This window comes from Dermacentor andersoni, chromosome 4 (assembly GCF_023375885.2).
Source record: "Dermacentor andersoni chromosome 4, qqDerAnde1_hic_scaffold, whole genome shotgun sequence".
NCBI classification, from domain to species: domain Eukaryota; kingdom Metazoa; phylum Arthropoda; class Arachnida; order Ixodida; family Ixodidae; genus Dermacentor; species Dermacentor andersoni.
The window spans coordinates 44,412,180-44,436,900 of record NC_092817.1 but is presented as its reverse complement, the minus strand read 5'-3'; the positions used below and the strand labels follow the sequence as shown (position 1 = coordinate 44,436,900).

At 46.3% G+C, this 24,721-nt stretch overlaps 1 long non-coding RNA gene across 1 annotated transcript in view; it reads right to left on the bottom strand.

Annotated features, from left to right (window-relative positions):
• Window positions 1-10,725, bottom strand: part of LOC129386177 (uncharacterized) — a 34,353-nt gene extending 23,628 nt beyond the window's left edge. The window contains exon 1 of the long non-coding RNA XR_011893833.1: window positions 10,423-10,725. This is a non-coding gene — a long non-coding RNA (uncharacterized lncRNA). The remainder of the gene's footprint in view (window positions 1-10,422) is intronic.
• Window positions 10,726-24,721: the final 13,996 nt, after the last annotated feature.

The window sequence follows — 24,721 nt, the reverse complement described above, 5'->3', positions numbered from 1 at the left end:
AAGCTAGGAGGAGGCTGCGAGATATTTATACTAGTACTTATGAATGCACACATAGCAGATACCGACGGGCACGCAGACTCGACGGGTACGCGGACTCGACAGGCAACATGCTGCTGAATATGTGTGAAAGGCATGACTTAGTTGTAGGTAACAGTGCTGGGAAATATGAAGGGCACATAACATGGGAGGTAGGGAGCCTGCAGTCGACGATAGATTATACTTCAATGTCACATAGGATGTATGATAGGCTAGAGGTAATTAACATAGATGAATATGGCTCCAGAAGTCTGGGTAGTAATCACAGGCGCATCAAGGTGATTTTTAGAAGTGAAATGAAAGTAGGAAAGAGGCGAAATGAACAATCAGATGGGATTTTTTACTCAGAAATGTAGCTGGAAATAGTAACCCAACAAATTAAGGAAGTAATTACTGAGGATACTAAAACAGAATGGACATACGCAAATTTAGCAGGGCTATTTCAGCTCGAGCTTGCTAAGGTACGAGTCAGGCCGAGAGGGAAAAGAAGACGGAAACCCTAGAGCTAGGGGGACGAGGAGGTTAAGAAGGCCATAGAGAAATATAGAAGCTGATGTAGACAGAAAATGGGACTTCTTAAACTGTAGAAGGGAAGTACCCCATTTGATCAATGAGATTAGAAGAAAGGGGACCCAATGGTTGTAAGAAGTAAACAACACGGATAGAAAAGCACCTAACAAATTTGGAACCTTCTCAACTCCTTGAATAATAAGACTAGCCTAGAGCAGCAGTGTATAGTCACAGCTCAAGTTGTTCGGCTAGAAGGAGATGAGGCAATGGAACATATAACAATGATGACAGAAAATTTTAGAGAACAAAATGATGCACGTACTCTATCAGACGGCGATAGACCGGTTAGTGCAGTGGCTCTACTTGAACAAAGCGATTGGGAAAGGGTATAGAAGAGGATCCCTATAGCAGCACGTCGACAAGACATGATGGCATCCCAATTATGTTAATAAAGTCGTTGGACCCAATTTCAAGCAAACATTAAGAGATGTAGTGAGCACAACGATAATGGACGGTAAAGCCCCCGGTGGGTGGAGACTAAGTAGGATGAACATGGTATATAAGGAAGAGGGGGACAAAGCTGACAAACAACTACCGTCCCATAACGTCAGTAATTTACAGGGTGGTGATGCAGATTGTAAAGGACAGACTGCAGGCATGGGTGGATGGCAAGGAGGTGCTGGGGGAACTACGAAATTATTTTCGGAAACAAAGGAGGTTAGAGGAGAATCTGTTCTCATTGACGCAGTGATTCGATATAGCAGAAAAGGAACACAGGCCCCTATGGCTAGCATTTCTGGATATTAAGTGAGCCTATGACGGTGTAATCCAAGAGGATTTGTGGGACATACTGGGCACATTAGATGTGGAAGATGGAGTAACTAATCTTTTAAGATATAAAGGTAACAAGGTGCTTATAAAATGGTAAAAAGAAGGTATCTGAGCCTATAGAGAATCAAGTGGGGGCTTAGGCAGGGGTGCCCTCTGTCATCTTCGTTGTTCATGTTGTATCTACAAGGACTAGAGACCAAATTAGAGAAGAGTGGACTTGGCTTCAGGCTTTCTTTTTTCAAGCAAGGAGAATGGATTGACCAGTCATTGCCCAGACTGATGTATGGCAGACAACAAAGAAGATTTGTTGGGATTGTTGGAAATCTGCGGTAAAGATGGAGATAGGTTAGGTTTAAAGTTTAGTAACGCAAAATCGGCAGTCACGATTTTTAATGATAGTTAGGGCGGCGAGCATAGGATACAGGAGGTTACACTGGAGGTAGTGAATAAGTACAAATATCTTGGCGTGTGGATAAACAATGGGGCTGAGTACCTATTCGAACATGAAAAATATGTAACGACTAAAGGTAGCAGGAACGCAGCTGTAGTGAAAAATAGCGCACTATAGAATTACAATAAGTACGAGGTGGTGAGAGGGATCTGGAATGGGGTGATGGCCCTTATTCTGACTTTAGGCAATGTGGTCCTGTGCATGAGGTCAGAGGTACGGACAAGGTTGGAAATTAAGCAACGAGGGGTAGGTAGGCTTGCTTTAGGAGCACACGGAAATACACCAAATCAGGGGATGCAGGGTGACATGGGAGGGGGGGGGGGCATAATTCGAGGGCAGAGAAGCTAGCAGCAAGGTCGAATTTGAGGAGCGATTGAGAGAAATGGCGGGAAAGCAGTGGGCAAGGAATGTTTTCAGTTGTACATTAGGAATGTTGACACAAAATGAAGGACTCGAACCAGAAAATTGTCACGCAAATATTTGGGCAACAGCAGGGAACCAAGCCAAGAAACATCAGTTAAGAAAACGGTTAAAGAAACAAAGAGGGGTCTGGAGAAAACGGATGCACACGACGCAGTACTGGGAACATACAGAACTTTCAAGCAACAAACTGCCAAGGAAAATACATACGATAATTCTAGGGGAGGCACTTTGTTGTTTGAAGCCAGGACAGGAATATTGCGGACTAAGTCGTACCGAGTCAAATACCAAAGGATAGACACGTTATGCGGGGCATAGAGGAAGAGGAAATGACTGAACACCTGATACTTTTTCTGCAAAAAGCTTCACCCTACAGTTCACAGCAATGGGATGGATTTTTTCAAAGCATTGGGGTTTAGGGACAGTGGAGGGAAAACAGAGTTTAAGCAGGTAGAAATAACCAAACGGTGGTTATCTGATTGGTGGCTAAAATCAATGCAAGAGTGAAATTTCACCCTCCACTATGTATAGAATATATTACCAATCAAGGCTAGGCGCCGATTAAAAAGATTCAGCCCTATCCATCCATTCAATGCCGTTTCGGACCTGCAGCCATGGCGAGAAGTCCAGAAAATCAGATGGCGACGGTATTTCGCGTCCGAAATTTCAGACGTTCTTATAGATTGACTCTATGGTGAACCGTGGCGGTGTCGCGAAGGCTCCTGAATAATCGGACGTCCGATAAATCGGTTGTTGACTGTAGTTGCATATAACCCTACCGGAAACATAGCATTGGCGTGAAAACAAAAAAATTCCTCACTTTTGCGCAGTTGGCGCAAATGGCGCAGCCGTGAGCAGGCAAATCGAATTGTAGCAAAATGGCGTGAAGGCGCAGTTCGACCGCCACTGCATGTGTATGTGATGGACTTGTCGTTTGCAATAACACAAGAAGCACGGCACAAAAAACATGAAGACGACGACTTTAAAGGGACACTAAAGGCAAATATTAAGTCAAGCTAAAGTGATAGAGTAATGCTCTAGAATCTGACGTAGTAGTTCTGCGGAAACACGCAAGGTGGACAGAAGTAATGAATAAAGGGAAAATCAGACATCCACCCGTTCGTAGCAATTGCTACAAAGGAAACCCATACGGGTTCCTCGAAAGAAAAGCTTCATAGTTGAAGAAAAATTCGTCCTGGTCCGGGACTCGAACCCGGGACCACCGCCTTTCCGGGGCAGCCGCTCTGTAGCAATTGCTACGAACGGGTGGATGTCTGATTTTCCCTTTCTTCATTACTTCTCTCCACCTTGCGGGTTTCCGCAGAACTACTACGTCAAACACTTGCCTTTGCTTCGTGTTGTCGACAAATTCGACTTCGCCCTGCCATCTGCTAGCCGCCTGGTTAGCTCAGATTGTAGAGCGGCTGCCCCTGAAAGGCGGTGGTCCCGGGTTCGAGTCCCGTACCAGGACGAATTTTTCTTCAACTATGAAGCTTTTCTTTCGAGGAACCCGTATGGGTTTCCTTTGTAGCAATTGCTACGAACGGGTGGATGTCTGATTGTCCCTTTATGCTCTAGAATCTATAAAGCGTCAATATGATTGCGAACAGAGCCTTAATTGAGAAAGTGAGGTAAATGCAGGCCATGATTAGAGACTCCCCTGGAATATTCAAGTACTTGCTCGATGACGAAAGAACTCCTCAGTTAAATTCTGTCACTAGTACTCAAGCACTAGTTGCAAAAAACTCATTGTATTGTTTTATAAGACGAAATAAAATGCTACTTGACCAGCTCCATTTCATATTTAGAAAAAAAGAACTTATTCAGATTACCCTTGACAACGACGCGGACGATCGAAAAATTTCGTTTTAGCTCGACTCTGTACGAGAACCACGAGGCTTCTCTGTCGTCTTGGCAAGGGTTTCGGTGGCAGCTGCTGGCTACGCATGGTAACAACGATCGCAGGAAGAAGGCAGAAACTGCTCTTCGGGGCACGAAATCAGCGCACGAATGACAGCGTGGCCATGTACATAGAGGACATGTCCCGCCTTTTCAAGCGCGCTGACCCCAACATGAGCAAACACAAAAAGGTGCGCCATCCTATGCATGGAGTTAAGCAAGAGCTTTTCGCACATCTCGTTCGCAATCCACCACGCACCGTTGCCGAGTTTCGATCAGAAGCAACAACGATTGAAATGACGCTTCAGCATGCAGCAAGCCCGGCAATACAACCGCGACCTAAGCTGCGCGTCTGCAGATGTCTTTTCTGTGTGCACTGAGAATAATCTTCACACACTGCGGGAACTCGTCAGGTCTGCAGTCAGGGAAGAACTACGCAACATGCAGTCTCACGAAGCTCATCTGCAACCGTCTATCGTCGATATCGTCAGAAGCGAAGTGAGGCAAGTTATACGGGAACCACAGTGTCAGCCACCACCAGCACGACCGAGGCCATCGCACTCCGACATGCTCAGGCGAAAGTGCACCGACAGTTCACAGTGCGTCCATCGTTCATAGTTCGCCCATCGCGAGGCCAAGTAACTACGTGCCGATAGCCCGGTATGCGACCCCTATGGCTAAGACAAGACCCCGGAAAAGTGACGTGTGGCGTGACGCCGACAGTAAGCCCCTGTGTTTTCACTGCGGAGAGGCTGTTCATCTGTACCGATTTTGCCCGTACCGTCAAGCCGGTCTCAGAGGATTTCCTATGAATGCGCCATGCCCCCGAAACGGTGAAAGACCATCCGACATCGAAGAGTACTTATGTACGCGTCACAATTTCAGCACACCTCGCGATCACCAACCACGGTCGCCATATATACCTTATGCGTTATCGATCGCCAAGCCCAGGTGCCTCTTCAAGCACAGCTAGGCATCGTTCACCTATAGCCCAAAGCCGGAAAACTGAAGCGAGCGACTTGTGGAGGCGAGGCCGCAAACAATCACACTTGCGAAGATCCTCCACCGCGATACCAAGGTGACATCGACGATTGGCTCCAAGTAAAGAAGTGCCGAAAAAATAGCTTCAGACTTACTTTTGCTTATTGATGGGTACGAGATGAATGCGTTAACTGATACAGGGGCGGATTATTCGGTGATAAGCTATGAACTGGCGAAGAAGCTAAAAAAAGTTTTGACGGAGTGGAATGGACCTCAGATACGCACAGCAGTTAGTCACCTTATTATGCCTCTCGGCAGGTGCACCGCAAGAGTCCAGATACGAGGATTTACATACGTTGGTGACTTCGTAGTACTTTTCGAAATGCTCGAGAGATGTTATACTTGGAATATATTTTCTGAAGGCTAACGGCGCCGTTATCAACTTACAGGAGTCAAGCATATCATTCTCAACCGAACAAGCTATAACCTGGGAAGAATCAGAACCATTTATCATTCCACTGCGAGTCGTCGACGACGATGTAACTGTACCACCACGAAGCAGTGTAATAGTTCTCGTCAAAAATGACACATTCAACGACTACCAAGGTATAGCAGATAGTATAACAGTATAACAGAAGTATAACAGGAGCGTGTGTGTGGCATGAGGACTCGTTCACCTCCGTAACGGGTGCGCACATATCCTTCTCACAAATTTTGGGAACGAGTTTCAGCACATGGCGAAGGGAACTATCGCGTTCTTCAATTAGTTTTCTGAAACGACAGAACTGGCCGGCCTCGAGCTAGCATCAGTGGTTGTGCCAACGACCCGCGACGTCCTCGAAGTGATTACCGTCAATCCGAACCTTTCAGTGCTTCAAAAGCAACAGTTACACAGCCTGACACAGTATTTTGCTGAGTGTTTCTCTAGTTCTTCAAAAGTGCGACGAACGACTATTGCAAAGCACAGGATTATAACAACAGAGGAGACAGCCAGGCCGGTATGCCAGCATCCGTATCGAGTCTCGCCGAAGGAATGAGAGATTATCAGGAACCAAGTACGCGACATATTTGAAACAGAACAGCGCGGTTTTCAAGGGGACAAGCAGGGAGAAACGACACGGACGAATTCGCCCAAACGTCTGTTTTAACAAGTACGCGAAATGCTCGAAGGCGATGTCATCCAGCCGTCGAACAGTTCGTGGGCATCTCCCGTAGTGCTTGTTAAGAAAAAAGACATAAGAGTGCGGTTCTGTGTAGACTACCGTAAATTGAACAGTGGGACTAAACGGGATGTATACCCGCTCCCACGCATCGATGACACGTTAGATCGGCTAAGGTGTGCAAAATTTTTCTCCTCCCTCGTTCTGAAAAGCGGATATTGGCAAATTGAAGTGGATGAGAGAGACCGCGAGAAGACATCACTTGTAACCCCGGATGCACTCTATGTACTTAAAGCTCTCCCATTTGGTCTCTATTCTGCACCGGCAACGTTTCAGCGCATGATGGATACTGTGCTTTCCGGTTTAAAATGGCAGTCTTGCTTAGTATATCTGGATGACGTGGTCATCTTTTCCGCAATGTTCGAGCAACACATAGAGCGACTGCGGTTAGTGTTAAGAGGCAATCCGTTCGGCGAACCTAACAATTAAACCGGAGAAGTGTCAGTTCGCGTTTGAAAACTTCGATTACTTGGACATGTGATCAGCGCTCAAGGTGTTCGTCCAGATCCCGAAAAGACAGCGGCCGTCGCAAAGTTCTTGACGCCCATCGACAAAAAGTCAGTACGACGCTTTTTGGGCATATGCGCTTACTACAGACGATTCGACAAAATTTTTTCAAAAATTGCAGAGCCTCTAACAAAACTCACAAGAGAAGATGTACCCTTCGTGTGGCAGAACGAGCAACAGAGCGCGTTTAATGAGTTAAGAAAACGCCTGCAAGCGCCTCCAATCCTTGCTCGTTTTGACGAGACAGCTGACACAGAAATACACACGGACGCCGGTAATTTCGACCTCGGTGCCATCCTGGTCCAGTGGCAAAATGGTGAAGAAAGGTTATAGCATACGCTAGCCGGACCTTTTCGAAAGCAGAGGCCAACTATTCAGTGAAAAGGAGTGTGTCGCTGTGATCTGGGCCATAAGTAAATTTCGTCTGTATTTATATCGCAGACCATTCAAGGCAGTCAGCGATCACCATTCGCTTTGCTGGCTGGCGAACCTCAAGGACCCATCTGGAAGATTAGCAAGATGTAGCCTCCGACTACAAGAGTATGACATTACGGTGGTATACAGATCTGGAAGAAAGCACATCGATGCCGAATGCTTGTCACGTATACCAGTAGATGCAGCACTAACACAGGAGGACGACTTTCCGGACTTAGACATTGTCGAAACAACTGAAATCGCGGAACGTCAACGCGGCAACTAAGAATTACTACCACTTATTAAACACCTCGAAGGATTCAACATCCAAATACCCCGTATTGTTTCCAGAGGCCTCTCAGCGTTCTGCCTCAGAAGAAACGTTCTATACAAGAGAAACTTCAAGCCAAACCGCGAAAAGATTTTGCTTTTAGTGTCTGCAACTATGCGCCAAGAAATTGTACAAGCATGTCACGATGAACCCACATCAGGATATTTGGGCTTGAGTCGAACAATGCCAGAATTAGTTCAAATTATTATTGGCACAAATTGTTAGCTTCAGTGCAACATTATGTGAAGACTTGCCGCGAAAGTCAAAGGCGAAAATCACCGCCTGGGAAATCGGCAGGCCTTTTACAACCTATAGATCCGCCGAAAGCATCATTTCAACAAGATGGAATGGACCTTCTTGGATACTTCCCTATATCTTCACTTGGGAAAAAGTGGATCGCGCTGGCTACAGATTACTTAACTAGATACGCTGGAACACACTCCCTACACCAAGTAACGGCGGCTGAAGTTGCGAAGTTCTTCGTAAACGACATAGTCATCCGGCATGGCGCTTCAACCATCGTCATTACTGATCGCGGAACAGCCTTCACAGCGCAACTTATGCAATGTTTGATGAGGATGACTCATACTGACCATAGGAAAGCTACCGCCTATCATCCTCAAAGCAATGGTCTAACTGAACGCCTGAATCGAACTCTCGCGGACATGATCTCTATGTATGTCGATGTTGAGCATAAGATGTGGGATGAAATTTTACCCTACGTCACCTCTATGTATGTCGATGTTGAGCATAAGATGTGGGATGAAATTTTACCCTACGTCACCTTTGCCTATAACACGGCCGTACAAGAGACAACCAGAGTCACACCATTCCAGCTGTATACGGTGGTGCAGTTACCACAACACTGGATGCTATGCTGCCGATAGATGACGATGATTACCCTCCGGATTTAGATGAGTTCCTCCAAAGAGCCGAGAAAGCGCGCCAGTTGGCAAGATACCGAATACGTCGCCAACAACGCATAGACGCAAGGCACTACAACCAACGACATCGCGAAACGCTATATGAACCGGATGACAAAGCTTGGATATGGACCCCAGTACGACGTCGTGGGCTGTCCGAAAAAATTTCTTTGTCGATATTTTGGTCCCTATGAAGTAGTTCACCGACTTACTTCCGTATTCAGAAATGCAAGTTAACTTGAAGCTCGTACTTGACTTGATATAAACGACCCCTGGCGCGAACGCGCCAAAGACGCTCATTGCGTTTCTTTTGGGGCGTTGACGACATGCGTCGTTTAGATCAAGTCAAGCACTGGCTACAAATTAAGATGCATTTCTGAATACGGGGGGTTAGTGACCTTACATATGAAGTCTGCTGGACACCAGCGTTCAAGGCAACGCAGCCCCACGGAGCGCGTATACATGTGCGCATGAAACCTTATGAGAGATTAATAGAAGCACCCGGCAAGACGCTCGCGATGCAAATTATCTCACCTATTCTCCGAAGACTTCAAACAAACTCAATAGTGACTCCTCTTTTCCGTCATTATATTCAAGGCCTACCTGGGCCACCGAAATGCCCGAACTGCATGGAATATCCGTCCCTAGAGCATTGTCTATGGCATTGCCCTCACACTCAACCCAAACTGCAGTCAGCCCTCTCTAACATTCCCACTAACATCAAGCCACGGTCATGGACGGACTGGCTCACTCCACCACCCCATGCAACTAACATTCTCCTGCCGGTGCTTATCCAGCACGTCAGAGACGTGTTGGGTGAGGACTGGTAGCTGACCGACCAGGGTTGAGCGCCGGACGCTGGCGTAAAAATAAAAGTTTTTTTCTCTCTCTCTCTCACCTGCAACACGTAGACGGTGCATTGTTTTCTCACGCATCGGGACGATGCGCATTAGGAGGGGGTTAGTGCCACGTAGCCTGCATTCAAGTACCACACAGATCGCTTTGGACAGCGCGCAAGCGTTGCAAGAAAGCGAATCACCACCAGCGTCCATCAAGGCGCGCGGAGTGCGCCTGCCGGCCAGCCTGCGTGCGCACGAGCTCCCACCGAGGAGCTGCCCACCAATAAGAAACGACCGCGTGTGGCTTCGCCTAATACCTAATTTAAGGGCATTGGTTTCACCTACCTAATGCCCCTAAATAAAATGAAGGTAGCGCCATCTCATCTCTCCTCCTCCTGCACCGACGTTGGCTCCCCATGAACTTGGAGACGCTCTCCGAATGAAACGCTGTCGCCACGTCTCGCTCGCGCTTTTGAGGCCGTATCGGAATTTTTTTACGGTATATTGTGACTGGTTGCCCAAACATCAAGAGAGGACGTTTGAATGCCGTTGCACTTGGCTGGCTCGGTTGGCTCTACTTATGCGTGCTGCCTGTCTCGTTTCAGCACCAACGAAAAGGCGAGAACACAGCGTTTCAGCAGCATCTCAGCAACGCCGCACTCAGCCACTTTCGCAGATCGCTTTTGAAGATACGGGCCCGCGCGTCTCTCTTCGATGCCAAGTAAGCATCGAGAACATAAAATGCGAAGCTATATCAGCAGTCGGCGGTCTTTGTCGGCGTCGCAGATCGCTTACAAGGTACGGTCGCCGCAGCGTCACCGTTGCGTAACGTACAGCGATACACCCAAAAAGGTTGCTGTTCGCGTACACTGACGCCAAACAAAGGCAACGCCATTTCAGTCGACAAAAAGCCCGTGCGTTTGACGGCGACTTGATTGAAATCGGCCACAAAAGCAAATAAACGCAGTGCGAACATGAGACGCTTAAGAGAGCGAAAAACTAACGAATTCACAAGTGGCAGCGTACGAGATTCGTGATGAGCGACGAATCGCTCGCTTACCTCACACGGTAGCCGGGACCATTGCGTTGGGTTGAAATCAGCCCGGCTGATTCTTTGAAGCCGGACCTTCCTCGCTGTGCCGCGTGTCGCTTCGCAGATGGAATCCGGAAGAGTCGCTTGCGGTCAGTTTCACGTGTGGTGCATCCGACGGCAGAGAAAGACGGCCTCGCGAACGCGGAACTACGCTACTAAATCACAAAGGAAGCGCGAAACGTAGCGTCCGTGTAAACCACGTCATTGCGTCTGCGTACGCCGTTCGCAATGGCGCCGCTATCCCGACGGAAGCAAACACAAGGAAGAAAAAAAGCGCGTGGCCGCGTTCGGCCAATGGGAGGGCCGAGCGTCGACGGAAAGCGCAGGGGAGGAGAACGGCGGCAATCTTCAAGGGATGGCGCTACCTTTGTTTTATGTATTCAAGCGTTCTTTCTTACTTTCTTTAGATCACTATCATCATCAACAACAATATATTTAGGTGCGTTGATTTCACCGAGAGAGGCCACAAGCGGCGTTCGAAGGCAGTGGCTCGCGGCAGAGGACGTTTTTGGTCCACCTTCGCAGCGCAGGCGACAGAGTGATCTTCTTTAGCTCTGGGCACAAAGTTCGCCCCTTACTATAGATGGTTTATTTTTATAAACATGTGTGACTAAAGCCGCTACTGGAGTAGCGCGCTGGCCCCGTAGGAATAACTTCATTCAAGAAATTGGATTGGATTGGAGACAACTTTATTTATGCCTGCAGTTGGGCGCTCGCGCGCCCCGACGAGGGCCTACGTCATCCTCGAAGTTGCCGTTACTCGGCGCGGGTCTCCGCTCGCCGTTGCCGACTCGCTGGGTCCGTGCCTTTCGAGCGCCTCGAGGACCTGCTGGACGGCCCAGAGCTGATCGTCTCGGTCGTAGCTCTTCGCGGCTGCCTCGAGCCGCGGTGGGAGTGTTCTTGATTTTGCGTCTTCTGTATATTTAATGCTGTCCCACAAGATGTGCGTGTAGTCTGCGGTCTCCCTCCGGCAGACTCTGCACATATCTGTCGGATATGTCTCGGGGTACATGCGATTCATCAGTCTCGGGCTCGGTAACGATCCGGTCTGAAGCTGTCTCAGTACTACCGCCTCCGCTCGACTCAGTCTCGGGTGCGGGGGTGGGAGAGTCCTGCGAGCCAGGCGGTAGGCCTTCGTGATTTTATTGTAATCCGTCATGCGGTCCTTGGTTCCGAACCACGTCGGACGGTCTGTCGCCGGGGCGCGGTTGGTTAGCGCTCGCGCCGCTGCGTGTGCCGTCTCATTATGGTTCTCATTGCGTTCCGACGCGTCGCCCGCGTGCGCCGGGAACCACTTGAGTCGTACTTTTCGTTCTTCTATAGTTTGACCGCTCGCAGTACGCGCTCAGACTCCCTACAGATTTTGCCTTTGGCGAAGTTTCGCACCGCCTGTCTTGAGTCACTCAGCACCGTGTGGCAGTCTGCGTCGGCGATGGCCAGGGCGATGGCTACCTCCTCCGCTTGTTCCGCTCCGGCGCTTCTCACGCTCGCTGCCGTCCTCGTGGCGTCGGTTGACGCCTCTATGATGACCGCTGCGAAGGCGTTCCGTTGGTATTCGGCCGCGTCCACGTACCGCGCGTGTTCGTCGTTGGCATGCTGGTCGATGAGAGCCTCAAGAAAAGAATTCGACGTACAGGCTCGTCTTCCTCTGGTGTGAACACGGTGAACAGCGTGACCTCGTTCCGCGGAGCGCCAGTGCGTCCGGAGCGTCCGCGGACAGGACCTAGGGGAAATGTTTCGCGTCGTCTTCGTGCTGGCACGATGGCGCAAGCATAAACTTGTGTAGCTTCCTGCCGTCATCTGCAGAAAGCAGCGCTTCAGGGAGGGCTGCCTCGCGTTGCCCGCTCTTGGAACAGGCGACTTCCCATCCTGAAACGCTGCGTTCTGCAGATGACGACAGGCGGCGAAACAAATTTATGCTTGCGCCATCGCGGCAGCAGCTCGCATTCCGATAAGCGAAGGCAAATTTGCACTTCTTTCTAAAAACGAAGCAATTGACTGTGCCAAGTGATATGCTAAACGAAGTCGACGCCAAAATGCGATCGTTATGCAAAATTTGAGCAAGAACCGTGCAGCGGCGAGCGCAAAACCTTTTTTCGAACACGCACAGCGAAATATTCAGGAACCTCTACACTTCACTAAACGCAGGCTCAGAAATACTCTAGAAAGTGGGTGGGAAAACGACGCCGTGGTAGCGCAATTGGTAGAGCATGCGAAGATGTGGGATCGTTCCCCACCTGAGGCAAGTTATTTTTTCATCCACTTTCAATTCCATTAATTTATCATTTCTTTAATTCAGTTAGTAACTACAAGTAATTTCCCCTGTGTTGTCCTTGGTATGTCTGCTTGTTGAGTTATGATATATATATGCAAAAAAATTTACGGGCTTCTTTTTTTAATAGTGCAGGGACAACTGTTCATACATAGGAATGGGAATTCTACTGCAAGGTACGGCACATCCCTGCCTCAATGCACAGTTGCTTGGAACTCACGTGATGTTCTCTCAGACGCACAGCTCGGCTACGTTACTGATGACGCCTACCAAAAAGCACTGCGAACGCGCGTTTCTGAATGCAGCCGCCGCGGGCGGGAAATTGGTTTTCTGCAGGTCATTCACCAGCAAAATAACGCATAGCTAACCCATAGCTACAGCTGTAGGAAAGCGAGTAAGTCACTGCAGCCCATACATGCGTTTCCCTCAGTATAAGTGGTTTCCAGCACAACGTAGTGACACGGAAAGAAAGGGACAACGACACACGCTGGACTAGCAATGGAATGCGTTTCCCTAGCTGCGCGAAAACGTGCATTACTCACGTTCTTCGAATAACTGGTCATCAACGGCGGCCTCTGTTCTTCCAGACCCAGCTTCAAGCAGCCTCGGTATCACTCTGTGGCGATCCCCGAAAATAAAACATAGAGCAACAAACATATCATCTTAAACTCTGTCCTACTCCGACCTCTGACCAGATTTATTCTCGTCTTCCGGGGCACAAGTGACGTATCCCAGACCGCACATAACCGGAAATGATGATAATGGGGATGATGATGAACCTCTGTCATGGCTCGCACCCACTAAGGGCGATAGACCAAGAATCAGGTGGCAGGAGGCAGCTAAAGAAAATTCTTATTTGAAAGCGATGAATGCAAAACAAAGGAAATACAATAAAAGGAGATGATGCAATAACTAGACTAGTATGCGAGCGAGCAGTCAGATTAACTTACAGGTGAATGTTAAAAGAAGGTACAATCAAGGAGAAATTAATGCTAATAAGGAATTTAGAGAAACCAATTTAGTTGAAATGAATGCCGATTTGGTATCTAGAATAAAAATATAATAATTAGCAGGGAAATTGTTTTGTTTCAGTTAAATAATCAAATACTGCGGAACAAACGTTCCTTTGACTACGTCCTAGTGTCGAGGCCCCGAATGACAAAGATACTGGTATACTTAACACTAATCGTTACTGTAGATAAAAGAAATGTGGACATTGCAGTGGTTGCCAGGTATTCAGAGAACGACCCGCCAAATGTCGGAACAAAAGTTCAAAATAGCCAGACAAAAAAGCTCAGCAAAACTTATTTCGCTTACTTTTTACCAGGCGCACAACACACAAAACATTCTCGCACCATATTTAAAAAAAATAATCGAGCCATCTTTATCTATTGTAAATTAGGGTTTCAGGAGTGACAAGTGCAAATAAATAGAGAGCAACCCTTCAAAAATCTTGGCTTGAATTTGACTCTTGCTGTAACTCTTTCGTTTTGGGCTAATGTACTAGGTTACAGCACAGGAACGTTTGTGAAGCCCTCTGCATCTTTCTGCGTGAGGCAAAACAAACTGCATGCTAGAATTCTTCTAAATACTTATCGCGTTCACAAAATTCACAGAATATATAGACAATTGATAATTTAGGGACTATTTAGGGAGGACGCATTCCGTGCGCAATAAGTGTTGTATTTTAACATGTATGCAATTTAAACTCATCATACAATGAATGTCGTCTTGGCATCGCACCTTATGTTCATGTATTCATTCTGCTTTCCCAAGCGAACGCACCAGGCACTGACGTATGCGTGACATTGGCGAACCTGCCAGGATCCCACTAACTTTGTCACGTGCCTCAGGGTGTCTTTAGCAGCGAAATGTACCTTGAACGGTTGATGGCTGCTGGGAGTTGTAAGATTTGGCGGACGATCCTACCGCTGTCGACCAGATGTAGGAGTCGTCGGACTATCTCGCCGCTGCCACCATTTGAAGGAGATGAAGGTCGTAGACAGGAACTCGGTGAACAGGATTTATTTACATATTAACAGATTAAGCAAAATACATTGGCAGACTAGCGCGACTCCCATATGGAGCCCGCAAAACTAACATACAGCAAACAGTTTACGAGCACACAGCTCACTAGTACATTTCTAGTATGACAGAGCAGTCAGCTCCCGACACTGATCACGACACGAGCACTCCCTAGCAGCCGGCAAACGCTGCTTATAAGCTCTCCGCTTGACGTCATAGTTCGACGTCATCGTTCGGACGAGGACGGAGCAGGAATGGAGGGTGAGGTGTGCCGGCTTGGAGGATGAGGTGGGTCGGAGCAGGAATGGTCGGGAAGGTTCGTCCAAGCATTGTAAACTTGCCGCCGCCCCACACTATCGTTTATGCCCACACACACGCAAACACACAGGTGCGAACCCATACACACAAAGGCTCCGGAGTCGACGACCGAGGGCTTCGTAGAACCGTGCTCCGTCTCGGGTGGTGCGGCCAAGTACCAATTTCCGGAGTTGATCACGCGCCTCGTGGCTGCCGGCCGTTCGCAGCTCTCGAAAGGGCGCACCGACTGGTGGGCTTGGAACACGTGCAGCGGGCTGAAAGCTGGCACGTTGCCACCCCGTATGGCCATTCTTAACAGAGTGCCACGGGCATGCCTGCCGAGGCCATAATGGCACTATATGTAGGTGATCAGACGCTGTACCTCCAAGGGTAGTGAAAGTGTGTCCCCAGAAGCTAACCACCCCGTTTGACGAAAGGTGAGATGACCTCGATGTATACATACAGCGCTTCGAGAGAATCGCAATAGTACAAGGCCGACAGAAGAGTGATTGGGCGGCTGAATTGAGCATGTGTCTTGCGGGAAAAGCGCTGGCCGTATTCAGTCGGATGTCAGCGAAAGACACGCTAGATTACGACAAGGTGAAGAAGGCTCTCCTACAATGCTTCAGGCTAACTACCGAAGGATTATGGGATAAATTCCGAAGCTCGAAACAACCGGAAAACGAGACGGCCTAGCAGTTTGCCGGTGGTGGTGGTGGTGGTGGTGGTGGTGGTGGTGGTGGTGGTGGTGGTGGTGTGGTGGACATAACCGCGGCCGAAATGGGAAAAAGGCAAGAAGTGGAATTTGCGACATTGTTTTGAAATTTTAGGAAAATAGATTCAAAGTAGGAAGAGCCGGGTTTGCATAAGTTCGAGAAGGTTGGAGAATTACTGTATTGAATAGCGAGGGCCCACGATGAAAGAGAAACGAGACAGTTAGTACGAAGGGCAGTCCTCAATATGTCGCAATAAACTATTATGGCTGGTCATCAAGGAGTGGGGAAAGCAACCAGCCAGAAGTGTCAGAAGAATTAATTTGGCCCTGCATGCAAAGGGACATTAGGGTTTGTGCGATCTTGTGACACATTTCAAAGAGCCACGCCGAGAGGTATGGTATCAAAGGTACCTCTAGGGACCATGCCTATAATCGAGCAACTGTTTCAAAGAATATTTTCATTACACTTCTAAATTACAGTTCTAGCGTCCCAAACTCCACTTTTCAAATCTAGTTTCGCTTTACTTCTAAGCTTATGGAAAACCGCCTGCTTCTTGGCCAATCCCCCTTAGTAGGTATGCGCCACTGTAGGTATGCGCCCCACGACCAGACCAGACTGCAGTGGACATTGTAGGCCATATAACCCAGCGTCGAATAAAGGAAACAAGTACATCCATACGATGGTGGATGTTTCAACTAGATATCCAGATGCTGTTCCAATAAAAACGGTGGATCGTCCTTGTTCTTTTGTGGTTGCATGTGTTAACGCGGTTATTATTTTCAAATCGAGAGTGTTCAGGTATTTGTACAGGAATAACATTGATTCACAGTGGAGGGAAAGAACTCGGAAGCTTACCAGCAAGTATGCGTCCTGTATGGTTAGCAACACAGTAGCAGAGAACGTCAAGTGGAAAGTCCGAGAATCTGAGATAATCTCATGGGTGGCGGCAATGGAAAAGAAACCTGCCATGAGGAACTACTTAAGAGGGGAAAAAAACGAACTCTAGAAAGAAACTATTTATTATAACTCAAACGGAAGCTCTTTACGTTTCGAAGCGAGATCAAAACGCCTTAGAAAACGCACTTATAAAGCAAGATACAACAACGAAGAAGAAACATGTGCTTGCTGTGGTAAAGCTACGGAAACTATGGAGCATGTTTGCGATTTGCGAATCAATGGAATTCTTGAAGCCCTTGGGTTCAGCGAGAGCAGGGGGAAAATAAAAATTTCCACAATAGACATTAGTAAGAGGCGATTGGAAGGTTGGTGAAAGAAAAGTGGGGAAACGAGAAACGGAGGCGGTACAAAAACAAAATTCACAATTGGGGTTGAGAAACTTTGGTGATGGGAATTCATCGTGGATTTATTCCTTTTCTTTTTTAACGTAGGTCTGCTCTGTCGAGGCGCGCTCGTGACGTGACGTAACGTCGCAGTCAGTGAGAATTTAGGTTCTCTTTCGCTGCTACAGACGCCGGCTTTTTCGCTCAAGGCGCCATTTGATGATTTCGCATTTAAAAAAATATGACTACTGATTACGTTTTATCTACGCCAGCGGCGCATAAAATTGGTGGCACACGGGAAGATTCCGTTTTTCGTGCAAAGATCCTGTCGTCCCTCGTCGATATAAACCGAAGGCGATAATCTGCGAGGCTGGCATTCTGTATCACGCGCACGCGCACTAAACACTCTCCAGTATGAGCGTAGTCACAGATAGTAACATCACGAAAGTTATACTTTGGCAAGGAATGCGTCGTTCTGAAGAAAACAGCGTAGCATGCGACGCTCGCATTGGAGAGTGCAGTGTGCGCGTGCGCGTGCTATACTTGTCGGTCACGCGGATCATCGCTGCTGCATGTAAGGCGCTGACTGATAGTGCGGTCGATGGTCGCGCGGTGTAGCTAAATATGCGGAAGGCTGTGCGGTCTGAAAGAACAAGACCAGCCGTCACGGTCAAAATCGAGCTGCCAGTGAAAGCCAGCGCCTACTGCCAGACCCCAAGGGAAGTGAGGATTTGCGAAAGTGGCAAAAGTACTAAGTGTGAACCTCATGTCATCAGTTAGTATACTTTGGCGGCGCCTCCAGAACACCAAAAGCAAACGGGAACGCCAAAGGAACCCCACGCACTAGTCCGTGGGTCGGGAGCTCATTGAGACCCCAACCCACGGACCTCTGTTCCAACTTTGATCCCCTTGAGTGCCCTGGAGGTCCTGTGCCGCCCGCTTTATTGTATATATCAGGTGATCTAGCTCCTGAGGCCTCCGTTTGCTAGCATTATTTTTTGCTTTCGCATGCTAGTGACCTCATAGGATCAAATCAAGGAGTAAACTCAAATTTCGTCCCCCAGAAAGAAGTGCAAAAGAAAGAAGAGGTGGGCTCTTCTTGAACATATACCGTATACCTCAGCCCAATGTGCTCGGCTCCCGGTAGGTTTTAATCGACGCGCATCTGTTCGGGTGCCTTGCCAACCCTTCTAAGCACAATTTCTCTAGGCACCTCAACACACGGACGAGCACAGCTACTGAAACATGCAGACCACATACTCAGAAATTCTACAACACTAAAGGTTAGGCGCGCCCCCGGGTAAAGAACTAGACAGGGAACAAGAAAAGCAACGACTGAGCGGTCGGAGGAACTGCTGTTCAGCACAACAGCACATCAGCAGCAGACGAAATGGACAGAATAGAGAGCTGGTAACAAGAGCGAGCGTCGCTGCAAGGTCCAACGGATACCCGGAATAGGGGGACCGACCATCAATTTTAAATTCAATAAAGAACGTTTTCATCATCATCCACCGACATGCTTCTGCAACTTCTCTTGTTCTTGTTCTCTAGTGAAATGGCACAACCCACTCTGGGTGATCGGCCATGAATCGGGCGGTGAAAAAAACTTGTCAATCTCTCTCTCTCTCTCTCTTTCTTATTTTTTTTTTTTCGAGGTTACTAAGGAGAAATGAAACGACGATCTTGTAAATGGGATTAAAATGTCTCCTGTAACAGGTATGAGTAATCAATTATCTAGATTTTTTGGGAATTTTGTGAGCATAATAGGTATCTATAAGAATTATAACATGCAATTCGTTTTGGCTCACGCAGAAACATGCAGAGGGCTTCACAAGAGTTCCTGTGGCTGTAACCTAGTACGGTAACCCCAAAGAAAAGAATTACAAGAAGAATCAAATTCAAGCCAAGCTTTTGGAAGGGTTCTAAAGCTATTTTCCGTTGAATAATGAAACAGCGTCATGTCAAAAAGAAGTGTTGCAGAGATTCACTCTCATTGCACAAAGGCACAGAGGCGGCTTACACGAACATTTAATAACGACAGTAATAACGAATTTCAGGACGCGTTCATGCGCGGACTAGGCGTTGTCTATGGAACAGTTAAGAACGCGTTCTTAAATTCGTTATTATTTTCGTTATTAAATCTGCGCGCAAGCTGCCCCAGACCTGTGGAGGTAAAAGTTCCGTGGAGAGACTCGGCACCGTAGTCTTGGAATCGTTACCTTAATTTTTCTAGAGGAGCGCCATTCGCTGTTCCAAGGAAAACTGAGATGCGGGAAATCAGATGTTTCCAATGATGATTGCGCGCACTTACCTGCAGTAGTATATTGTCTGAATCACGCCGCAGTGGTGAAAGATGACGTAGGTAAAATGGGGATTATGGGACCATCGTGTTATGCTACTGCGAGTGCACCTGCATATTCATTTAAGGCTAGGCCTTTGTGGCCTGGCACCCACACTAAACGAACGAGACTAAGTGTTTTGGGAGAAGAGAATAGAAAGCTTCTAATGAATCTGACAATTTAAGTGTGGTTAGTGAAGAACAGACAGACATGCAATCGGTTAAGATTACGGCTGATGACAGAGATGATGGTAATTTGCGTAAAGCTAGGACGTACAGCTGCCAATAATTCCTCCTGAAAGATAGCCGTGAAGTCAGGTAGCCGAATCGAAAAAGACCAATTTAGATGTGGTGATACAATGCCTGCAGCTGCCTTTTTTTTTTTTTTCACAGATAGAAGCATCAGTTGCTATAACGGTCTTTCTTTCCAGGTGTGCAAGGTGTTCTTACAAATTATTATTCAGATATTGATAGGGAAGATGTTTAGCATTATTTGGAAAAATATCATCGAATGCAATTTTAGAAACAGGAACTGAGGAATTTAGTAAGACCACATCGAATAGGTGAACATTTAATGAGTCCAATAACTTTTCTGCAAAAACAACTTGAGGGCAACGTGAGCGACACCACTAATAGTTAAAAAATTAGGCCGGTTCATTAACAAAAACATATTGTGACCTCCTCTGTGTTGATGCATATATCTTTAGACTTGTATACTGTCACGATTTGAAATCGCATGAGAAGAGAAGGCAGGCGTGCTTCTTGATATAAGATATCGTTAGCGACAAATTTATGAAGCCCAAGACATAAACGTGATGCGTCTCTTTCTAATAGAACCAGAGGCCGAATTTTGTATGCAAGTCCGCCAGAAGACAAAACGCTGCCGAACTCTATTGTAGAGCGAACATACATGCAATAGATCATAATGAGAACATCCCGACGCAATGCTGATCCGACTGCGGCAGAGTCTACGCAGCATTCCTAATGTACATACTCCCTTTGAGGTAATATGCCCTATATGCGAACTCCAATTAAGCTTTTCGGTGTACATTAAACCCAAATACTTAAGTGAATTCACCTGTGGGATACTGTCTTGCCGATAAAGAACCGAAATTTGCACAGGAACGCTTTGAGAGAAAACTAGGACGGCGCTTTTGCTGATGTTAAGAGAGAGGTTAATACCGTCAAGCCACATTTCTAAGCGGTTCATACAAGACTGTAGAGTTTAGCACAAAGCATGTTAATCTACCGATGCAGCAAAAAATTCTATATCGTCGGCCTATATACATACACAGGCACTTGCTGTTGCAAATGTACAGCACTCATTAAAACATTAAACAACAATGGTCATAGGACTGGTCTTTGTGGTAGACTTCGTGACTTTTTATTTGTTAATGAAGACAATCCACGTGAAGAGCAGAGAAATCCCTATTCTTTAAATATCTATAAACCCACGCAACAAGATAACTTGGCAAAGCTGCCTTCGATCTGAAGCGTGTTTATTAGGCTTACATACGCTTTAGTGATATCCAAAGTGACTAAGGCAGCATATTTTTTTCTTACATCGAGCCAGTTGAATACGACTTTTTAGGTCGACATGGGCACACTAAATCGAGCATCCACGTCTGAAATCAATTTGGCATGGGCTCAAAATCATGTTCTCTATCAGCCGGTTATCTATGCAATCATGTAAGATTCTTTCGATGAGTTTTACTAGGTTGGATGCAAGAGATATTGGTCTATTGTTATCTATAAAACGTAACCGGCACCCTGCTTTTTTAATAATTGGATTACTTTTGCAAGTCTCCATTCCGGAGCAATCCATGAATATTTAATAAGATGGTTTACCATAGTAAGTAATGCGTGAGGCGATATCTTAACTAAAGCTTTCATTATTGCTTTAGTTTAGTGAGGCCTGGCATTGAATTAGGTAGCTGACTTAGTGCATTTTTAAGCCCCTAAACTGTAACTCCTTCGAAGTCGTCACCATCAATAGGCGGCGTAGCGTGATATAAGGCAAAATCGACTTAAACCGATATCCAAGAGCTTTAACAATATCTTCCAGTAATTTGGCTAATTCGTGCGTGTTGGAACCACAGAGTCGACGTTTATTTGTGCCGCAATGACCTTTTAATTCCTCAAAAATCGAAAGAGTGCTTTTCTGTTGGTGGCCTTTGAAAGAAGATCGAACTGCTTACAATCAAAGCTGCCCGTCGGCGGTGCGGTCTAGTATCGGGCGGCGGTATTATACTGTTCGTTTCGCATTTTCGTTCTTCTTTTTACTTGTATATCTTTTTTTTTCACTTTTTCATTTAGTGTGTCTCGAGTTTAAGGCAGTCGGACTAACCTGATGTCTCTTGCTTCTCCCGGTCAAGGGCATTCCCCTTGGATAGCTTCTATCCCTGCCCGAGGGTAGCCGATAGACACATTTTTACGGAGAAGCATCAATAATGTCCCTGTGGCCTTAGTGCCTACTACTGGGGAATCCATACAGCTGATAAACACAAAAACCATTCTGATGGAGCTTCGGAAGTCTACTTCCGAATTCCAGAAGATCACCGAGCTCCGTAAATTTGCTAGCAGTGGTATTCTGTGCTGTTCATCAGACCAGGAGTTCGTTCGAGACCTCCTCAACTGTTCCGAGTTTGCGTCGAATTCGATGAGCCCGTTTATTCCAGCGCACCTTGCTTGCTCGAAAGGCTTAGTTCACGGGGCAGACGTGAGCCTGGACGCCTCAGTAGTGCTAGACTTGTTTTCAGTCGCGGGTGCTGTTTCTGTATACCGACGTAGCCGAATTACTGAGAACAAGAAGTCACCTACGGAATCGGTGATTGTTACATTTGCGGGAACAGCCCGTGCATCTGAAATCCGCATTGCCCCTGATAAATAGAGTATAGCCACTTTCTCCACGACCACAACAGCGTTTGGAACGTTGGCAATACGGGCACAGCATCAAAGACTGCAGGTCAGTTGCTCGATGCCGACTTTGCGGCGAAAATCACGACAGCACAGACTGTAAATCTCTGGAAGATAAATGCTGTCTATGTAATGAAGCTCACGCTGCAGACTATTCGAATTGTCCTGCGAAGGAACAAGAATTAAGAATACTCTAAGTGGTGGAACGCATGCGATGCTCACGTAGGGAAGCTGCGATTCAGGTTCAAGGAACAGCCCAGGGCTATGCAGGCCTAAAAGCTTGTCAAACTGCTGGCGTAGATGTTTCTGTATCCAAGGCCATAGCAGAAGCAGTAGAAAAAGCTACGGAAAAGGATATGGAACATCTTGCGACAACTATTTTGAGTCTTTGGCACAAATGCTGTCTAGTCAACTGACACAGTTCATTAGTGCTGCCTCTACCCCGGTTCATGCATCCCAAGTAACTAATGTTCTAAATCTAGCTCAGAAGCAAACCAATCCGTTAGCTGACTCTCCTTGTGCAGGACATTCTACTCAGGTAGAGCAGACGGAAACAGAACCACTAACGGATGATTATGAAGATGAGTTCCAGGATGTAGACATGGATGGAACTTAAGAGTATGAAGCGCACCAGGTCTGCTCCCTCAATATTTCCCTGAAGTCAAAAGCTAAAAAATACGTAAAAGAGACCCTCTCCCAAAAGGACTTTCTGAAAGAGAGTATTTTGGATCAAGCAGTTTCCGCTGCCGTTCTATCATCAACATAGGCTCTCTATAAAGATACTACAGTGGAAGTGTCGTTCGATTGTTTCTGTTACTACCGATTTATCGTATAGTTCTTCTCAATTTTCGCCAGACCTAATTGTCTTGCAAGAAACCTGGCTTTCTAATGGTTTTGTTCTAAAAAATTACCGGTTATTTTGTTCAGATCTACCTGCCAGAAGTGGTGGCGTTGCTCTCTTGATTTCAACTAAATTTAGTCACAACGCCACTACATCGTATCAATGTATGTCTACTCAATGCGAACTTTTAGCATTAGACATAGTACTCCCAGACTGCTCCCCTTTTACGTAGGTAATCTATATTTCCCAGCAGAAGTACAGGATACCTGATCTCTAGACAGCGCATTAGCTTCCTGCGGAAAAGCCGTAGTACTCGCTCGTGACTTTGATTCTCACCATGTGTCTTGGGGTTTTAAAGCTGATTTAGGTGGAATCTTGATAATAATCTATCCTGTCTAAATTAAAAAGTTGCTTCGTTTGCTCGCGGCCAGTCTCAATCGGCCATAGATCTCACTTTTTGCAGCTCGTTAGTAAAAACATTCAGCAAATAATTGCAGCAAAAATTATTCCTGTGCTTAAGAAAGGAGACAAGCGATCAATCTCTAATTACCGCCCCATAGCAATTCTTTCACTTTTAAGTAAAGTCATAGAAAAACTTTTTCCAGGACGTTTAAGAACTTATCTAGACAAGTTTGGTATTCTTTCCAATAACCAGTATGGTTTTAGGCCAGAATACTCAAGTGAACTGTCTATAATATCGCTAACAGATAAAATTAAATCTGCCATTGACACCGGTAATTTCGTTGGAGGTGCATTTATTGGCCTTTCAAAAGCTTTGGATTCGATTATGCATGACATTTCATTGCAGAAACTGGAGTCAATCGGTGTATCTGGGCCCTCTTTAGAACTAATTCATAGTTATTTGCATGATCGTGAACAAGAACCACATGTGTCTGGTACCTATTCTAATCCCCGAACAATCAACATAGACGTTCCCCAGGGGTCAATCCTGGGTCTGCTTTTCTTTCTGATTTATGTCACTGATCTTCCGCTAAGTCTTGTATATTCTTCCTGTATACTTAATGCGGATGATACCACTGTAATAACAACCGATAAAGATGTCGACTCAATGTTGTTTAAATTAAATACAGATTTGATAAGTTTTGTTGAATGGTTCAAAAATAATAAATTAAATATACATGCCAAAAAATCTAACTTCACCATATTTTCGTCAACTAATCGAATTATTCCTAACAATTCCTTTGTCTATGTGGGTGATACTCGAATTCATGCTACCTCTGGTGCAACGTTTCTTGGGATCAAACTATATGAACATTTAAAGTTTAACTTGCCTTTCTCACTGCTCACGCGAAAAGCAGCATATTCCATTCGAATTTTACTAAAACTTCGTCTTTTCTTTCATTTTCGTTTTGAAATGTTTTTGTCGCTTTATTACGCTTTCTTTCAGAGCAACATTGTCTATTCCACCTCATCGTAGGAAAACACGTACGTTACTCACTTATCAATCATTCAGCACCTCCAGAATCAGGCAATAATAATAATAATAACCTTCATCAGCTTCATGTCCAATGCGTTCTCCTTACTCTACTCACATGGTATTTTATCGGTTCAAAAACCAAA